Genomic DNA, 21218 nt, shown 5'->3' on the forward strand with positions numbered 1-21218 from the left:
ACATTTTACGTCTCCGCAGTTTCTCACAACAAGCTGAAAGTCTGTCAAAAATATTAAGTAATTCTATGCCTTCAATCAAGTGGTATATATGGCTTTGTTAAAATTCAAGGAATATGTTAAACTATACCTTAGATAATGAATTTACAATGAGAATTTCAATTTAACCATCAAACTAAATGTTTGTAAATAATAAACAAATAAAATAAGTAAGGAAGGCCAAACGGCCACCAACGGCAACGGCAGTTATTCCATCGCTATCTACGGCCAACGCCGATAGATGGGGTTTTAACACTGAAATGGCAATAGCCCTCTATGGCTATTGCCATTGCGAACCGAAATGGCAATAGATTTTACGGCTCAATACCAGAAGCCGTCTGCTCAGTGGCCTACGGCCACTACTACTACTACATAGTAGTAACCGACCTACGGTCGGTGCAGACTACGTCTGCTCAGTGTATATATCAGTGTATATCGTATATTATATTGTATTATATATATATTGTGTTATATTGTATATATCAGTGTATCACTACGATCGGCTTCTGGTATTAATATAATATCATATATACTGAGCAGAGTGCTTCTGGTATTAATTTGACGGCTTATTATTTAGCAGACGGCTTCTGGTATTAATCTGTAATAAGCCGTCAAATTTTATTACATGTAGAGTGGAAATGGTTTGTTTGGTGCCAATAGTAAACTTTTCCCAAGGAATGCAGTAAAACCATCGTACGCATTTCCTCTCGAAATGTGTCTTGGACTTCCATAAATTGGCTTTTTTAGTTAAAATATTTATCATTATCGTACTTAACTGCACCACAAGATATTTTCCATCGTGCACTTTTAATTTATATACCTCCATTAACTCAGGTGTAGCGATGACGACCAATGGACAGACAGTGATGTGAAATGTGTGTGTGAACATTGTTGAAGGAAATATATTCAAAACAAACAACTTACTTTGTCAGGCCTAGAAGGCAGTTTTCTTTTCCAGTTATATTATGACTGATGCATGTATCATTTAGGACTGCTTTTGAATTTTTACTGTTTTGCATAGAGTAAATGGCATATAATTTTTTCCATCTGACAAACTGGAAACGAAATTAAAGCTGGATCGTGCAGCTTACATCGCTCTTCACTCGTCATTAAAGTCATACCTTTTGATTATAGATAATTGTGTACCATTTTTTGCAAACAAAAACACATGAATTAAAAAGATCTACAACATTAACATGGGCCAGAACATTTTCCAGTAATATATATAAATAACATTTCGGTTAACTCTAGACTACTCTACTCAACGACGCCTTCACCTCGGCGACTGCATCCAAAACTGATGGGGGGTATGGATAAGCAGGGTTGCCAGACTGGATCATATCCTAAGGGGAAAATAAATAAATAAGAAAACGTTTGAAACTAGACTACTCTACTCAACGACGCCTTCATCTCGGCGACTGCATCCAAAACTGATGGGGGTATGGATAAGCAGGGTTGCCAGACTGGATCATATCCTAAGGGGAAAATAAATAAATAAGAAAACGTTTTGAAACTAGACTACTCTACTCAACGACGCCTTCATCTCGGCGACTGCATCCAAAACTGATGGGGGGGTATGGATAAGCAGGGTTGCCAGACTGGATCATATCCTAAGGGGAAAATAAATAAATAAGAAAACGTTTTGAAAACGACTAAACTTGGATTGGCCTTTGAACTCAACCAGACTCATACTCGGTTAGTTCACTGAGTCAAGTTTTTCCAAGAAGATGCCGAGGAACCATCAAGTTCAAGAGACCGAGCAGTTTGAAGAATTCAAGGTAGAGGCGTGTTTAAACAGAAGGTAAGGGTAACATTATAACATTTCATTTCATTTTTGAATCATTTTTATCTTATTGTTTTTCAATTATTTTTCTTCGCCGTTTGTAAGGTTATGCTGTCCGAAAATGGACGCAATAAAGTGCAATACTTGTTGAAGTATGTCGGCTACGACACACCTGAGTGGACCGATTCGTCCAACTGCACGAACTTCAGTCACTCACTAGGGAATTCCAGCGTAATGGAAGGTTAGTTAACAATTAAGGGAAATTCTTTTTTTTTTATTTAATAAACATATTTTATCTATTTGTTCTAGGGCTGCTACAGTGGACCAGGCCGGACCATCCGATGACTACGGTGAGGTAGAGCAGGATGGCGAAGCCTTGCTATATTGCTAGGCTTGGATGCCAGACACAACAGACAAGAGTTCGACCTAATCATCGGGTGCGATTATTTCAAGAAGATTATGACCCACCAAACAAAACAAGGGAATTATGGTTCAGTGGCCTGTGCGAGCCAATTAGGATGGATTATATTCGGGGCATCGGAAAACAAGGCAGAAAGCTCCGCCTTAGTAACCACAGTCGAAAACAGTGTTAAACCACTGGTGAACTTATGAGAATTTTGGGCGCTAGAACACATGGTGGTAACCAAAGAAGAGCTAGAGGTTCCAGTGTTCCTTAAAACATACCAGAACACGATCAGAAAAGGACATTACGGGAGATATGAGGTCCAATTTCCATTCAGGAATAACCGCAGGGCCATAGAGACAAGCTAAAACATAGCCACAATCAGGCTAACAAACATGTTTAAAAAAATGACAAAAGAAGAAAGAGCCGAATATCACAAGATATTCGCCCAGTATGAAAAAAGACGGGTACATAGGAGAAGCAGACACCAGTTACGACGGAGTCTGCACCTACCTACCACACAGACCAGTCATCAAAACAGACGCGCAAACAACAAAAATCAGACCTGTGTTTGACGGATCCGCGCACCAGCAAAATAAACCGAGTATAAACGACCTGTTAGAAACGGGGCCGAACTTAAACCCAGAAATACTAGCAGTCTTGCCACGGTTCCGACAGAATAGAATCGCATGGACGGCGGACATAGCGCAAGTGTTCCTACAGATAGGAATACTGCAGGAACACGAACAATTAATCAGGTTCTTATGGATAGAAAACCCGGATCAAGAGCCGATTACAGTCAAAGAATACAGATGGAAACGGGTACCTTTTGGACTGTCGTGCAGCCCGTTCATTTTAAGAGCAGTAATCTTAAAATGCTTGGAAGAACACCAATCGGCCCTCCCCGAATTAACGAAGCAGTTGGAGAATAAACTCTATGTCGATGATTGGTTGGGGGAGCCGATAACGTCAGCGAAGCACTCTTGCTAATAGAACAAGCAAGAAGATTGTTCCAATCAGCAAAAATGGAACTTAGAAAATGCATGACGAACAACAACGAGCTGAGAAGAGCGCTAGAAAATGTTGTACAGTTCCAACAAGACGTCATTGGGATGGCGAAAACAGACGCACCCATAAAAGCGTTAGGGGTCACATGAAACCCCGTGACAGATACCTTGCAATTCGACCCAGACAAGGTTGTTGAAGACACCAAAGGACTTGATAAGAGGCAGACTAAAAGGAAACTATTTCGTCTTGCACTAAGGGTGTTTGACCCGTTAGGATTAATATCACCAGTAACGCTGGTAGCAAAAATCATAATGCAGAAAATATGGATGGCTAAGACCGGTTGGGATGAACCCATACCGGCAAACATCATGCTCCACTGGCAAACCTTTATCAAGGGTCTACCAGAACTAGCCCTGATGAAAAATACCGAGATGGATTGGGGAAAATAAGAAACGGTTGCATCTGTTTTGCGACGCAAGTGACGACGCCTACAGTGTAGTGGCCTACATCGAAGTAGAAGATAGTGGCAAAATAAGGCTTATGTGCAGTAAGACTAGAGTCGCACTAGATCCAAAGAAGTCAGTCTCGACGCTGAGGCTGGAGCTGTTAAGCAACTTGCTGGCAGTAAGGCTAGGGGGATACGTCGGGAAGGCGTTAAATACAGATATAGAAAAAAAACTTTGGACAGATTCAGCCATAGCCTTATGGTGGATCAAAGGAGAATCGGGCAGATGTAAACAACTCGTACATAACAGGGTGATTAGGGGGAATTAGGAAAATTAGGGAAAAAATCCCTGCAGACTCGGTCAGACACTGCCAGGATTACAAAACCCAGCAGGCATAGCGTCAAGAGGAGCATCAGTGAGACAGCTGATAGATAAGCCAGACTAGTGGAAAGGTCCGACATGGCTAACAAAGGGGCGCAATGGCCAAGAACGCCAGCCCAGGTAGAAGGGTCCTGTATGGAAGAAATACAGAAGGAGCAAAAAACCGTAGAAACAACGCAATGTCACACACAGGTAACGGAAAGATGGTACGAGAAGAACAGCACGTTACGACACACGGTAAGAATGATAGCCACTATTAAGCGGGCAATAAGAAGATTCAGAGGTCAAGAAGACCCACAGACGCCACTAGCAAAGATGCAATGTGGTGGGACAACAAGGAAATTCAGAATCTCATCAATTGAGGAAACAGAAGAAGCAGAGTTGGAGTTTTGGAAGACAGCTCAAAGAGACGGATTTAGTGAAGTAATAGAGGCAGAAAAACAGAAGAAACCATGGAAAAACGAACAGTTGGGGAAACTGGGAGTAACATGGGACACCAAATCACAGCTGTTAAGATGTGTAGGGCGACATAAGAATTGGTTAAACCACAACGGTAGAGACGCAGTAATCTTGCTGTCGTCCGATCATAACGTTACCCAGCTACTGATAGAGCAGACGCATGAAAGACTTAATCACACCGGGGCCAATAGACCAGTAAAACATCCTACGTTGCACGTTCTCCACAAATGCGAAAATTTCATTTGTGTCATGTTCTGCTGCGGCTGCAGCGTCTTATGGAGAAACCAACTTCTTCATGTTAAAAAATAAGTTTTCATAAATATAATTAAGATTTTCCCACTTTTCTTCCTAGCAGAGGGTACCCTATTCATTTTTTTCATTTCCCAATTTTTTTCTAGCCCTAGTTCTATCTGGTTTATTTTTATTTACCTATTGTTTGTGAATGGTTTGTTGTTCATCCCCTTGTAGCAGACGAATTTCTGGCAGCAAACGAAATTCTTCGGCTAAAAGAGACGAGCAACTTACAAACAAAAATAAAATAAAAATAAAGTAGATTGAACTGGAGCTCGAAAAAAATATTGGGAAATGAAAAGATGAATAGGGTACCCACTGCTAGGAAGAAAAGAGGGAAATCTAAATTATAGTTATAAAAACTTAATTTTTAACGTGAAGAAGATGGTTTCTCCATAAGACGCTGCAGCCGCAGCAGACCAACTTGGACACAAATGAGATTTTCGCATTTGTGGAAAACGCGCAACGCAGGATGTTTTACTGCTCTATACCGTCATGGTACACCTAAGTAGGTCGTTTTGGATTCCCAGATTAAGACAGACAATCAAAAAACAACTTAGGTGGTGCATAAAATGTCACGCATTTAACGAGGTTCCCGCACCTATACCAATCCACAGACTACAAAACTCAAACCCGTTCACGGTGACAGGAGTAGATTTCGCCTGTCCGTTCACTGTAGAGATCGGGACAAACGTAAATGCGAAAGCATATGTTTGCCTGTTCGCATGCGCAGTCACGAGAGCTGTGCACTTAGAAGTCACCACATATCAGGGACTTACAACGTTCATATACGCCTTGCGAAGGTTCTTTTCGAGAAAAGACTTTCCTAAAACAATGTATTCCGACAATGCGGGGACATTCACAAAAGCGGCGAAATACTTAAGATCAGCCTATAAAATTGAGAAGGTCTACAACACGTTAGCAGGGCTAAACATCAAGTGGAGATTTTCTCCTAGTCTGGCACCCTGGTGGGGGGGATTCTGGGAGAGGATCCACCGTCTCTGGTAATTGATATCCGTCGGGGAAACTAAGATATCAATTTATGTGTGAAAATTATTTGATATATGTTTGGGAAAATTAACAATAACATTATACAGTAGTTAAATATATACTGATATTATTTAAAAATTACCTTAAATCTGAAATCCCAATATAACGTAATGAAATTTTATTACGTAATTTCTTTATCAGTTAGATTGGAAAATTTGTTACCACGTGTTGTAAAAATGTCAATTAAAGCAAAAGTTGCTGTACTGGGTAGTTTCCTACTTCGAAAGTTTTTTCATTAAGCGAATCTCTCACTATTTGGACCGTTACTGTATCTTTTTCACACTGGGCATTCTCCTTCCGCTCTCGTATGTGCGCAAAATGGATGTACAGTATCCTGCACAAAAAGGTGAACACCTATTCATTTTATTTTGAAAAGGCCATCTGTGGGTAGAAAATATTAATAGTTTACCTTTTTAAGGAGGGGTAGGGCGGTTTTGGCGCCAAATCATCATAAGGGGGGTTGGGTAATGTCAGCACAGACACTTTTTTTTGCCCTAGGTATTAAATGTCTGGAAAAAAGTGTAGACTGTATTATCGGTAGACACCCCTAACCCCCGGCTAAGTAGAACAATTTTTGCAATACAAAATAGAGTCTTTCCATTACTCGTTATTGTCATTATCGGGTCGGGTAATCGGGTAGCATATGGAAACACAAAATTATTTTATGAATATGCTAGCTGTCCGTTCATAAATTGTTAGTGGCTTATTGGATACGTTTCCATCGGCGACGCTGGAGATCCGCGCTCAAAGCTTATTTGCTTACTTGCGTTTCAGAGCAAATCTAGCTTATGAATATAATTAAATAAATCTTTGATGAGATATATTACATTAAAAATTTTGAAAAAAGTATTTATATATGATAAATGATTATTTAATTCATAAACAATTACACCATTTTCATGAGCGGAATAATTTTGCAAACAGTTATCTCATCAAAGTCTAGAACGCGGATCTCCCGCGTCGCCGACGGAAACGTATCCAATAAGCCATAATAATTTTACTAATTTTATCTAATTTTATAATTAACTAACATAAAAACTAAAAACCATTAGTAAAAATGAAATTAAGTAACATTGCTCATAAAAATATACCACAGATGAGTGAGTGGAAACTTTACTTTCTTCTCTTACAGACGTACTTTTAATTTTTCTACTAATTAATGAATTGGTATTTAAAACAGTGTGTGGAATTGCTGTTCGGAAATTACTTGGTTTCTGTTTTGTTTATAATTTTATTTGGGGAATATGTAAAACACGTTGAAATCCATCTTGTTGTGAAAGCGTTGGTACCTATGAATTGTAAATTAAAGAAGTCAGAATATTGAATGACAGCATCTCGTAAAATTAGTTGATATAGCATACCTTATTTATGAATATAGTTGGTACTTTATCTCTCTTTAAACGTCTATAATCTTGATAACCATTATCTTTCCTAGGAAAAAAATAACCCGGTTCGAAATGCTCATTACATATATAACTACTCTTCGTGATTTTTATGTCTTCCACGTTAGAGAACGCTGTTTCAATTCTATTGCTAAGCAGTTTGAATTTTTCAATAATATTTTCATCTTTTGGGAAAAAATGGAAAGTAACATTGCTTTGAATATCCCCATAACTTTTGCTGCCACAATATTTTACAAAACACTTCCGCCTCATAAAAAATTTCTTTAGATTACGTAAACGTAAATCGCTATTACAGCTATTATACAACCCATGCCATGCTCTGTTCCGCAATGACCGACATTAAACTGTCCCAACGAAAAAAACAAAGTGCGGAAAAAGGGGATAGAATTACGGAAAACAGAAAATGAATTTTCCTTGAATATGATAGATGATCGGTATACGATGCCTTCTAGCTACAGGCTGGGAGAATAAATTTCCTTTGAACTAAGGGAGGAATCTGTGCTTGGTGGCCTTTCTTAAATAGGCCATGGATTGCATGGACAATCAGTTTCCATACTTTCGATTTATGTTGGTTTCGACCGAAACTTGGCCTCAAGACACTAAACAAGTCGATTCCCACACAGCACACTAACGTCTTTTAAAGGATATTTATTCATTTTAACGGCAATATTAGGATTTCTTTATTCTGTCCTGAAATCATACAATGACGACTTAAAGATGATTTTAATTGATGACCGGCAAAAACTGCTCTAATACACGGATTTTTATGGTCACCAAAGCTCTTATTTTGGCGTTCACTTGGACGACTTTTTGCTCTATAAAAAAATGCTAAAACCATTATTCTGCCATCGGATTCGAACACGGGTACCCCACAAAACAGTCAAGTAGTCTACCATATGCGCAACATTCCTTCATGTTATAGGAGCGCAGCTCTTCCTCGTCCAGGCTCCTTCTTGGACCTCCCCTGTCCTCTCTGCACTCGTATAAAAATAGCATCCCTGCAGTTTTGGTGCCAGTTGCGCCAGTTGCAGTTCAGAGTCAGGGCTACGACCAGAGTAACCTTTACTTTTGGAAGTTGGATCTGACGAAGAAAAGCTGTTTACCACGTGCCATCGAGACGATTCAACTTTAATTTCAGCACGGAAAAGAGGTAAATTCTTACCATTTATGTGGTAAGAATATACCACATGGTACACATACCACTTGTGTAGATGTGTTTGATTATTGACACGCTCGTGTCATAGGTTAGTTTACTTTCTACTAATTGACACGTTAGTGACATTAGTCTATCTTGTGAGTTGTTTATTGACACACTAGTGTCATAAGCGATGTTGTTTTTGGTAAATTGACACGTTTGGTGCCATTAACCAAATGTTTGTGTTTTAGTTTATTGACACGTTAGTGTCATAAGCTAATTTCTGTTTAATTAATTGACTCGTTGAATCATTTGTCTGTTTTTTGTGCTTTGTTTATTGACACGTAGGTGTCATCAGCAATCTCAAAAATTATTTTTCTTTTTCCCCATGGTATTATTCTTAACCACACTGTTCTTTATCCGTCTACCAAGTTTCATTAATTTCTTTTCAAAATTAACCCACCAATAATCCCACCACATAAAATAAATTTGGCATTTATCCACTTTTTATATTCTGCTGTGTAATCCCGCGTTTTATTCGCGACAGCGTCAGTTGGCACACGGCGTGGCACACGCCGCACGCTTCATCATATTTGCGGTGTTCGGTTTCAATTTCATATATTGTATAACTACTCTTGGTTCCTATAGTTATTAGAATCACAAATGGAAAGTAGGAAAACGAGGCAATCAAATGATTGGTTGCTTGCTTCGATTAATAACTCTAGCTTGGCTATAGGGGTTAAACTTCCATTAAAAATAGCTGTCATGAGGCGATATTTGTATTTTGTCCGTACTGAGGTCAACAAATCGACAAAGGATATGTTCAAGATGGTTCTCTCTGAACTTAAACAAATATGGGAAAGAGCGTCAATTCCCATCAAACCCGATCATAAGTGTATTGAACAGTTGAGGAGTATTCACAAAGAATGGTCCAAAGTGTAAGCCATTGGTGTGTCTAAGCGAAACAACCCTCTCCATAAGAAGAAGTTGGAATTTGTAACAAATATAAATACTTTGTGTGATTTATCGCCACCAAATGTTAAAGAACTCATGATTGCTTCTCGTGAAAGCTTTTGGGAAGAAGATTACAACTTCTTTTGTGGCCAATGGAAATTCCCACAAAATCAGAGATGGAAATCTTACACGACAAGATCATCAACGACATTAAGTGATTTGTCAGAAGAAGAAATCGATGTTCCCGATTATGATAATAGTGACATCGACTACAGTTGTACGTCATGCTCTACTCCTCGGCCTGACTCTATAACTATTGAAATATCCAAAAAAAAATCTTACAAAAGCTACCAGACAAGTGGCTGATAGCAGGAATCTCAGTATAAGTGATGATCTGGCTGTTCAAGCAGCATTTACAAAAAAAGGTGGAGGAAATTTGAACGACGTTTTACTATCCGTTGCAACCGTTAGTCGACACAGAAGACAAAATCGCGAAGAGATTTCAAACCAGATAAGAGAAAAATTTGTGAAACCATCTTTCCTTCTCATTCATTGGGATTCGAAGTTAATAAGGTATAATGTTCACAAATCCAATTTTAATGGTTTAAATGTAAGTGTCTATGGTTTTAAGGTATCTAACTGGCAAAAAAGACGAACATAACATGAAACATTTTCCCGCAAAGACTATAGAGGGCTTCTTGAGTTGACCGTTTTATTCCTTGGTGGCACTGTTTACCCATTTAAATTCAGAAAATCAGGTAAATACTAGCAGAATGATGAGAAATTTGGGTAAATAAAAAAAATCTTTTTAAATTAGTTGCACACCAACATGCAAGGTTTATGGCATACTCTATTTACTTCTTAAAAATGCAGCTCATGTCTCAACGTCTTAATATGACCGACGATGAAGCCGGTAAGGTGAAAAGAATGTCGACGTTCATAGCAGTTTTTCACAGTCGAGCATTTTTGAGATCTAGAACTTCTTCAATCGCTCCGTCAATGGATCTCAAGTATTTAACAGATATGAACATTTATGCAAAAGAAGATGCGGAAGCTTCTGCGGTTGCGATCAAGTCAGTTTCAAACCATCTATGGTACCTTACCGAAGAGGCCGTGGTTTTTGCTATATTTGACAAGGAACTTCCGGTGACATTAAGACAAGAAAGAATTAAGAAACTGTTTTCGATGCCCCAACCACAGCAGTTCCTTCCGCAAAAACCAATTTTCCCGCGAATAGATCCATCAAATGAAGTTGACTTCTCGGAACAGTTGCTATCATTTATTGGCTCAAGAAGTTGGCTCTTATTTGATTTGCTTCAAGTTCGCGATGAAAAGCTTGATTGGATGCGTTCTCCAGTCATTTATCGGGATAAAATGATTGGGTATCAAAACGTTGAAAAACAGATACTCTCAATGGAAGTCGTCAACGATTGTGCAGAAAGAGGTGTTAAGTTAGTGACTGATTTTAAGGACATGTCAAAAGATTAAAAATAACAGCAATATGTATTCCAGGTCATCGAATACTATAGAAACCGTGTCCAAACCATAAAAAAAACAGTATTGAACAAATAATAGATATAGGTGCTAACCTTATGGCTAAAAGAACGATGAAATACAACAATAAAATTTAAAAGGTCTAGTTCACTGACAAATTTTCTTATGATGGGAGGGTTAATTTTGAAAAGAAATTAATGAAACTTGGTAGACGGATAAAGAACAGTGTGGTTAAGAATAATACCAAGGGGAAAAAGAAAAATCATTTTTGAGATTGCTGATGACACCTACGTGTCAATAAACAAAGCACAAAAACAGACAAATGATTCAACGAGTCAATTAATTAAACGGAAATTAGCTTATGACACTAACGTGTCAATAAACTAAAACACAAAAATTTGGTTAATGGCACCAAACGTGTCAATTTACCAAAAACAACATCGCTTATGACACTAGTGTGTCAATAAACAACTCACAAGATAGACTAATGTCACGAACGTGTCAATTAGTAGAAAGTAAACTAACCTATGACACGAGCGTGTCAATAATCAAACACATCTACACAAGTGGTATGTGTATCATGTGGTATATTCTTACCACATAAATGGTAAGAATTTAACTCTTTTCCGTGCTGAAATTAAAGTTGAATTGTCTCGATGGCACGTGGTAAACAGCTTTTCTTCGTCAGATCCAACTTCCAAAAGTAAAGGTTACTCTGGTCGTAGCCCTGACTTTGAACTGCAACTGGCGCAACTGGCACCAAAACTGCAGGGATGCGATTTTTATACGAGTGCAGAGAGGACAGGGAGGTCCAAGAAGGAGCCTGACGAGGAAGAGCTGCGCTTCAGGTGCAATATCGAAAACTCGAATTAGGATCACTAACATGAAGTATTGGGAATTCCACCTAGTAGAAAAGGTAGCCAAGAAGGCAGCTAAATATCAAAATCAGAGCAAGCATATTTGAACTGCCATGTGTAATAACTCGAATAATCTGAAATATTTAATCGACAAATTCGACTATGCATTACAGTACCCAGCCAAACGTATATACACCCTGAAGTTTTTCTCTTGTATTTAAACGGCCTCTTATGGCACTACGTACAGCTGTTTTTTTATTCCCTGCCAAACGGTAAAAGACATGTAAAAAATTAAAAATCAGCCAACTCACTGATGAGTGGCCTGTTTGCAATATAAGTCGCATATTTCCCTTTATAGTTCTCTGAACGGTAAAAGCTGGTAAAAGCTTATTCTAAAGATATTCTATGGGTGTCTTCGGGATTATATTTTAACGTCCTAAGGAAATCCTTAAGGTGTCTATAAGATGTATATACAAGCCAAATAAGGGGCAGGTTTTTCAGGGAATTTTGAGAATAACCTAAGGTGTCGTTTGGATGTCTTAGAGATATTCTTAAGGCGTCTTCTGAATGTTCTTTTAACATTGATCGGACATCTTAAAGCCATATAATTTCAGTCAGGAAAATTATTTGTAAAGTTGTTCAAAATTCGTCCGGTTTAAATGTCTTAAAGACATCATAAAGACACCTTACGAGCTCTTCGATTTTCCACGTAGCCAGCTTTGTAAGTGATTGTTCACTAGCTAAATCATTATTCAGAACTGGTTCTCGCCGTTAGATTTCTGTGTTGTAGGGGTTTCAATACCTGGCTCGTTGTGTTTCATTAGAATTCTCATCACCGAAAAAATGTAAAACAGAACAAGGTACTGTTTCCCCATTTAAGAGCGAAATGGTAATTAAAATTGGTTTAGTCTTACCTTCAAAATTTACAAGTTCTCTGATGTGTAATTTTGTGTAATTACCTCTAACGTTGGAGAATTATGAGTTTGAGGTTCAGATAAAATACCGGCTTTAATAACCGTTTAGTTGAGAATTCTGTCTATTTGAATATATGTTACTGACGATTCGTCCGTTGTTTCATTACCATACATGAAATTCAAGTATGAAATCTTTTCCAGATTTTTCCTTCTATTTCGTCTATCTGTAATTTCTGTTGTACTCTTTTGTTTCTAAATCAAAACAAAAGAAATATAAAAAAGGATATCCACGAAAAAACAAACAAATTGTTTGATGTATCAATGATAGCCGGACAAGCATCAACTAATCAGGTGAGTGTAAACAGTAGCAGCAAGCTAAATGAATCAAAACTTGGTGATCTTAAAAACATAACAAACAAAAATCCTACAATTTTAATGAAAAAACTTAAATCTAAGACCATGATTTATTGTACCTTATATCATATTGCCAAATATGGATGTATTGAGACTAACCGTATTCCAGTAAATCAATTAAGCAATAGGGGCTATACAACAAATTGTCGTTGTAAAACTGCATGAGCTTACATATTTTAACAATCAGTTTAAGCAACGGGTTAACCACTTCAGGAATTCAGTTGCCTTAAACAATATGGTTAAACCGAAACTCCCCTTCTCTCGCACTGGCAGCTGTTTTTGAGTAGAGCAGAATTCGCAACTGAATTTAGTGAAAAACGGAGTTTTTAATGACCACCTTCTTAGTTGTTTAATTTGAAGGTGAAACCATGGAATATAAAGTTATCCCAAGTACTTGGTTTCATAAAGGAAAGTGTGCTTTGCAATTTAAAAATGTGCGTTAAGAAGCTAAAAAATTTTCGTTTCTCAAAACGTCGTGGCAGCGCCATGTCTGTACTATTCTGTCAAATCACAGTAAGTCATCTGTGTAGACAAACATTTTACTCCTCAACTAATTTGTAAGGTTTTTTTAGATTCATTGGAAAAAACTTTTGAAAGCAATGATGAAGCTTCCATAATTGGGTCTGTCGAGGCTTTTTTGAGCAGATGTGGTAGGAATCGAAGATCTGAAGGTTAAAAAAGGATTCAACAACAAAAAGTACAAGTGTTGAACAACCCAGCACTCAGTCATCACAGCAGACTTAAAATTGTGATTGGCACTTGCTTTCCAGTGATTCGGACAGAGACAGCGTGCTGGAGGACAGTGAAGTGACTGAATCTATTAGGGCTGGACCCTTAACAAGGCCAGTAGTCACTCAGACAGTCTGCCGATTGACACAAAGTTTTCCCAGTAAGCCTGTGATATTTTTAAATGCTACATCCGTGTAACAAATTATTTATCTAATTTAGTTTTAATCACGTAAATCTAGTCATGACAATATATTCAAATTCATGCTCGCCTAACTCCTGCTCAAACGAAGGTACAGCCTTACAATCAACATCTCAAGAGATTCATCAGCTCACAATCCCGAAAGCACCAACTGGTAACTGAAAATATTCGGTCACAACAATATTCAAATTTTTTTCAATTTGAATTATTTTATTTTGTTTAGTTTACGTCATTAACGTGCATATTTTGAAAAATATGTCATCAGAATGTTATCAAGTATGAAACTTAAATAGTTTAAATCTAAACTTTTAAAAATCTGTTCATTACTATAGATCAAAATCACTACTTGCGAGCAATAGCTAGAGAAGGGGCAGACGTAAAGGCATATATGCGTGACCTACGAAAGCTTTTCTTAATCCGAAAACATGTGGCAAGCAACTTTAACAACAACACTGAGGAGAGCCGTCTTCCTGCTTTAAAAAACCACGTCTCCCTTCCCTTGAAAACAGTAGACGACTTCAAACATTTTGAAGAAAAGTTACTGAAAGCTGATGTCAGGAACAATCGGTAAAAAGCTTTCTCAAACCCAGTGAATTTTTTATCAGCAACATTGTAATAAACATGTTTTGTGTTTATTCAGATTGAGATGCTAGTGTTTGGAACAGGAAACACCAAAAGAGGTTTGACTATACACGCTAATTGTTGAGGAGAAGAAATATCAGTTTGTTTTCCTATTTCAGTTGCGCTTCAGTCGAGCATACAAGGCAACCCGAAGTACGATAAAACGTACTTCAGGGGTTTGGAAAAAAAAAGATTTTATTGTCTACATGTTGAACTCCGGCTAACTCCAAGTAGAGCTTCTAGGTATATTTGTTAAAATAGTGTTTTAGATTAACCTTTTAGCGAAGCAATGATTTTGTTCTACAGCGTAATAATAGCTTGCAATCTTTTATATAACATAGGTTTTTGTCAAAATCAGCCATTGGATGACGATGATATTGGGATCAAACGATCGCGACGTAATAAACCCTCATATCACGCAACACGGTGCTGGAAATCAAAACGAAACTTTTATTCATCGTCAAGGATTTGATAAAATAGATTGCATCACCTCGAAATTCATTTTGAAACATTGTATTTCGCTTTCACATTTCATACAATGACTCGGATTTGAATAAATTAGAGTTCGTCTTTTGAGTTGAAAAGAAGATCATAAAGATTGCTAGAAAGGTACCGTAGACTTTAGACCCCTTCGGCATAAGACCCCGGAGGGACTAAAATTTTCTGGTAGATTTTCTTTGCACTTCTTAGGCATTTTTAACGGAGAGATGTAGCCGTGCCAATAGAAAAAATAATTCTGGATAGTATTCGCCATATTTTTCATTTTACTTGTCTAATGCATCCTCCCTCTCTGATGGACGACTTTACGGATTAAAAACAGATTTATATTAACATGGAACTCAAAGGCGTTTACCCACAATGACGACTGTGTATTAATAGGCTAGGCCATGAAATATAAGGGGACTTCACTTAATTACAAGGGGACAAGAATATGAGGACAATAAGGGAAACAAAAGTGGAAATAGAGACAACGTAATTTGGTCTAATCGTAGTAGCGTGAGCGATACGGATTAAAATTAAAGACAGAAAGAGGCATAGGAAATACAACTCGGATAGCCACTTATAGAAAACAAGTAGGCGGTGAAACACTTGTTGTAAGAGAAAAAACTAATGCAAGTTAGGAGGAGAACTAGTTTTACTGAAGGTAGCTGAAACTTCGCAAGCTGATAGTTATTTGATCTTTCCCAGATTTGTGGGTTCACCATGAAACCTCGCATCCCGTCAAAGTGGCGTAATGCTGTTGACGCGTCTGCAGCCAATCAGAAGGTGTTTGTTTAATGGATTGGTTGGCGTCGGGCGTGCGACCAATAAAACGGACATTTATTTAATTGTGTGATGTGCGTCGGACGTGTGACCAATCAATGGATGTTTGTTTAGTGGCGTGATTATATAGCACGTGTGAGTCAGACAGTAGGTGTTCAATTGGGTCAACGCTAAGATGTCGATGACTAATGGCTGCTCTGCGGATTAAAATTTTCGAATAATATGCAAGAGAAGAGTAAATATGCGAGAGTAAATTTTGGACATCATTATATACCAAGGAGAGACTAAACATAATAGAATAAAATGTGGGTATCATAAGTAAATGTATTTGTAGACCTTCGTTATACTTCAAAGGCTTCTTTAGGTAAGAACAAAATCTAGTATCATAACACGAAGTTGCGCAGTTAACATGTTTATTTTAACAAGCTGCAGTTCCCAGCGGACCTTCCTTTTTCCGCAAAGACGTTTTAAAGGGTTTGAATTCCCCTTGCAGTTTTAACAACAGAAGACTGGAGGAGTCTTTTTGGTTCTTGCTCCACCCGTTCCCACTTTGTAGAATTTCCCACTATGCAGGTTTCCAACTTTGTGATCCACCACTGTAATGTCCATTATCACAAAGCTTACAGAGAGCCCAAATAGAATTTCCTTCTTCCCCCTAATCACGAAAAAATGTTTCCTTCCATGTTGAAAAGGAGTTGACTGTGAAAATGAGTATAGGTCTATCTAGTGGAGGCTTCAACTCTCGAATATTATCTATTACGACTGACATATTCTAGGCAAATCACAAGACAAGGACATGCCCGACAAAAAAACTTAAGACTTAAACTCTTTAAGATGTCTTGTCGGGGATACTTTGGGACAAGGACATGTCCGACAAAAAAACAGATGTCTTTAAGATGTCCCGTCAGGCCTACTTTGGGAGAACAAAAAGGAAGACTAGAAAATGACGTCTTTAAGACGTCCTGCCAGAAATACTTTAGGACAGAGGCATGCCAGACCAAAAAAAATATGTCTTTAAGATGTCCTATCGACAATACTTTTGGACAAAGCCTTCTCGGACTATAAAAAGGAGTCTTTAAGATGTCCTGTCAGAGATACTTTTGGACAAGGCAACGGAAGACTAAAACAAGACGTCTTTAAGATGGCCGCCCAGGACTATCTTTGGATAAAGCTATCGAAGGCGAAAAACAAGATTTCTTAAAGATGTTCGCTCAGGACTACCTTGGAACAATGCTATCAAAGACTGAAAACAGGACGTCTTAAAGGTGTCCTCTCAGGACTACCTTGTGTCTTCTAGACGTCCTAAAGATATCTTTAGGAGGTCTTCTTCATGTGTTTTAGATGTCTATAGGATGGCCTTATGATGTCTTTAAGACGCCTAGACCTGTGCACCTTTAGACGACTTTACCAGTGAATTTCAAGACTAAAATCGGTTGTCTTCTACACGTCTTAAAGATATCTTAAGGCAGTCTTCTTAATGTGCTCCACATGCCTATTACTTGTCCTACTAACACACTTTCGTCCCATGGATGTTCTAAATGGGTCCGAATCTTCCGAACTGGAAATCCCATGCGAACGCCTGCCATCGGTTTATTGACGGTACTAATGTCCTCTCCGTTGGACATCCAAACATGACATCCATCGGCCGTCCCAAATTAAACGTTAATATTTCGTTTAATGTTCAAATAAGGTTTTTTTTCTACTATATTGGTCAAAAAATGTACACATACTGGTAATGGATGCTAGTATAAGAAATAAATATAAATCGAAAATCATTTTCGGAAACACCTTTAATTTTTACTAATACCAACATACACAATTACAGATTGGAATACTGGTTATTGATTCGGGCAACGGTTCATAGCACCAGGAAGAACAGGTCAATCACTTGTGGAAATGGCTGACGAAGGATTGTTGCCAGCTACCTGGACGATGCAAAGGGAACTATTGAATTCTGCTGCTGTTGTGGTGGTAACAACGGCATAGGCATTCTCAAAAGGTTCTTCATTGCCCAGCAGTGTTTCGAAAAGGGCACTGTTGAACATTAGACCATATCAGAATGCCAAAAAGCCAATATTAAGGATAAAAAATTGAAGTGGGAAGGATTCTGTATGAAATTATCTCTCGATTGGCTTGATTCTCACTTCGCTAGCACTTGTGAAAATGAAGTAAGCGTACAAGTGGCTGCGAGATTACCTTACATTTCTGGGGATCGGTTGTTGAAGCCACATTCGGTTCGTTTCCAGAATTGGGGGCTATATTTCTCATCCCATCTATTCCCAGATCCTATTTTCATCGATAATTCGTTTATATAGAGCAAGAAATGGAATAAGAACATTTTAAAATCCTGTAGCTGCGGTCCCTGACGATTCCTTCAATTTTTGTGTTTTTCTTTTTAAACTATTGTGTTTTTCTTTTCAAACTTCCGAGTTCAATTAGAATAAATCTGGATTATTTCATTTCTGAACTTATGGACGTTGGGTCCAACAAACGGAATTTACTCAAAATTGAAAAAGAGAATGGGAGCTGATTCTCTCCTTTTCCTGTTTAAGCTCTGAAAAACGAAACGGCAAAAAACAGTAATAAATTAATGACAAAGTTATCAAGAAAACAAATAGATATCCTTACAAAGTAAGATACTACACAGCGCCACAAAAACATTGTGGCAGATCTACAATACCGCGATCATCGATGATTGCATTTTCTGCCGCACATCTGTTGCGGTATTTTTCAGGCATCCCCTTTAAAATCTTTTTGTAATTGACTCCAATTCAAAATTATCTGGCTTGCGTGATGGGGTTCGGACACCTTCTAAAAATAATTTAGAGCGCAAAAAATATTATATGAATAATACTCATGAAATACATACCAAAAACTGCTTTTGTAATAATCGAATCTTTAAGGCCTCGTTTTAGCAATGAGCCTTGCTTCGCTTTCCCCTCCCAATTCTTTGAAGCCACAACCTTGATAGAAAAAACTTGATACCACGCAAGCTTGAAAGCGTCACGCGCAGGGCAACCCCCAAAGAAGTTCTTGTGTAAAAGTTTCTCGTTTTACAAGGTAAGTGCAAACGTCAAAATCGTTCATCCTTAATTTATTAAAACTTTATCAATTATCCTTAGAACTAGTCAAAAACTCACAATGCCAGGTGGACGGAAAAGAAAAGGCAGAGGCAGTCGAGGTATTCGAGGAAAACCCTTATCAAAAAACCGATTAGCCATTAAACCATCAAACACCATATAGTCAAAGACCAGCTAGCCAAGCCAATCTATGCAATGTGTCACTAGAAATTAGTGATGAAGATATTTCTGAAACTATGATTAACGTATCACAAAGGAGTGGTAGTAGTACCAATTATCATGTTTAGGACGAAGACCAACCCCAACCAGACTCTGACTCTGAAATGGAAAGCCTCCCACAGTCACAGAGGCAGTCTCCACCGGTTGAACCCATAGCAATATTTACAGTCTCTAACTGGAAGGCAGCATTGAGGAGAAATTTCTTTGCTGACTGGAGATTACAAAAAACACCTATTATGAAGCCACAAAGATTTATGGATTGGATTCAAAGACAATCAAAGCATTAATACTGTAGCCATCCCTTCCCAGAAGACAATGAACACATTTGTGCGCCAAACGTAAGTGACTAAAAATCAGCAGAAAGAGCTGGACACTAACCTATGCTAACGTTGTGTCTGGCGATTTATAACATTCCGTTAAACCTTCTGCTAGGGGTAAGAAAACCTTCTTAATTTTGTAAGAATTACGTACACCACATCAAATAAATAATAATCCAGAATTGCTTTTTCAATACGTAGTGATTGGTTAACAAGAAGAAGCTCAGTCTAAGATGCGGGAGTCCAATGATCGAAACCCCTAATAGTTATGTCTATCTTCTGGTGTTTTGGTCAAACAGCGCAAGGTGTATATTTATTAAATGCAAAATTTAATTCAAAATTCATTTCTTAATGATGGAAGCCAAAACTGTTTCACTGTAATATGTTTCAGTCTAAAATTTTCTGAATGTAAATGAATGTTGCGTAAATGGTAGACTACACGACTGTCAAGCGGGAAACCCGTGTTCGAATCCCATTGTGGAAAACAAACGGATGTCTTCTAGAGGTTTATTGGGTGAACTTAAAATGTCTCTTATCCTAGGTCAGAAAATTTTGGGGCGACTTTACCAATGAATGTTGTTTAGTCTGGGATGTCTTTAAGACTACCGTTTGAAGAAAAAAATTTGTTGTTTTTTTAATGGAAAAACTACAGATGAATCAATGACGCTGAAGTATGCAATCGAACCGCCTTACACAAAATTTCTTTTACATTCCACAATTGAAGATTAGTATAAAGCGAAGATATTCTTGGCTTACAGATGAACGACAGGGATACGAATAGAAATCTTTTTGGTTTTCATGTGTTTCTCCAATTACAACCACGTTATTAGTGCAATTTTTAAAATCATACATCACAACAATGGACATGTCTTTAAGAAACAGACAATTATCTGCCTCATCATCACATTTCCAGTGTTCCACACCTGAAATGTTTACTGATCAAAATTGAAAATCTACATACTTTTCCACGATGGGGTTACTATTGTGTCTACCAAGAAATTCTATTTCGTTGGAGGCTGCAATTTTTGGTGTGACGAAGGTATGATTTTGGATTTCTTTTAATAGCTGTTTAACAAGCTGTTGAAGAGGTTTGTCATTTTCTTTTAAGGTATCTTTTCATCTTTCCGTAATAGTTTCAAAGCGATAGGCGCTGAAGTTATCAAGCAACCCGAATTTGAAGACGTCGGAAGACAAATGAAACAAAGCATGAATGTTGTAAGACATAACCAAATCCGAATAAAGAGCCTGTGATTGAGTAACGAAACGGGAGAGTAATGCGTTAGCAAACGCATTGTCAGTGACGGACAAAGGTCCATAAGACAACAGCTTTATAGCAACATGGAGCAAAAGAAAATGGTTGTAAAATTCAGGATACCAAAACTGCTTAAAAATTACTACCCCAAGGTAATGCAGAAAAGTTCTAAATTCAGATGATTTCCAACGAAGAAGTTCTTTGCTCGACCGAGGTTGTCTAGCAAATTCTGTTCTGGAGATATCATATAATATTGTAACGATCGGCCGATTAAAATTCAAACGGTAAAATTGTACATGTTGCTTTTATTGCCCGTATCTCTTAGCCGTAGCCCTGTTTTGGACCCCAGGTTTGTTGCCCCGAATGACCCCTTTTAACTTTTATTACTGTAACGGTAAAGCAAGCCGTCTTCCGCCTGACGTTATATTTTTGGACACGCCTGACGTTATATTTTAATACACGTCTCACCTGATTTGACTTTAAATTCGACTCTTTGTTTCGCTGCATAAG

Source organism: Daphnia magna, linkage group LG9, assembly GCF_020631705.1.
Source record: "Daphnia magna isolate NIES linkage group LG9, ASM2063170v1.1, whole genome shotgun sequence".
Lineage (NCBI taxonomy): Eukaryota > Metazoa > Arthropoda > Branchiopoda > Diplostraca > Daphniidae > Daphnia > Daphnia magna.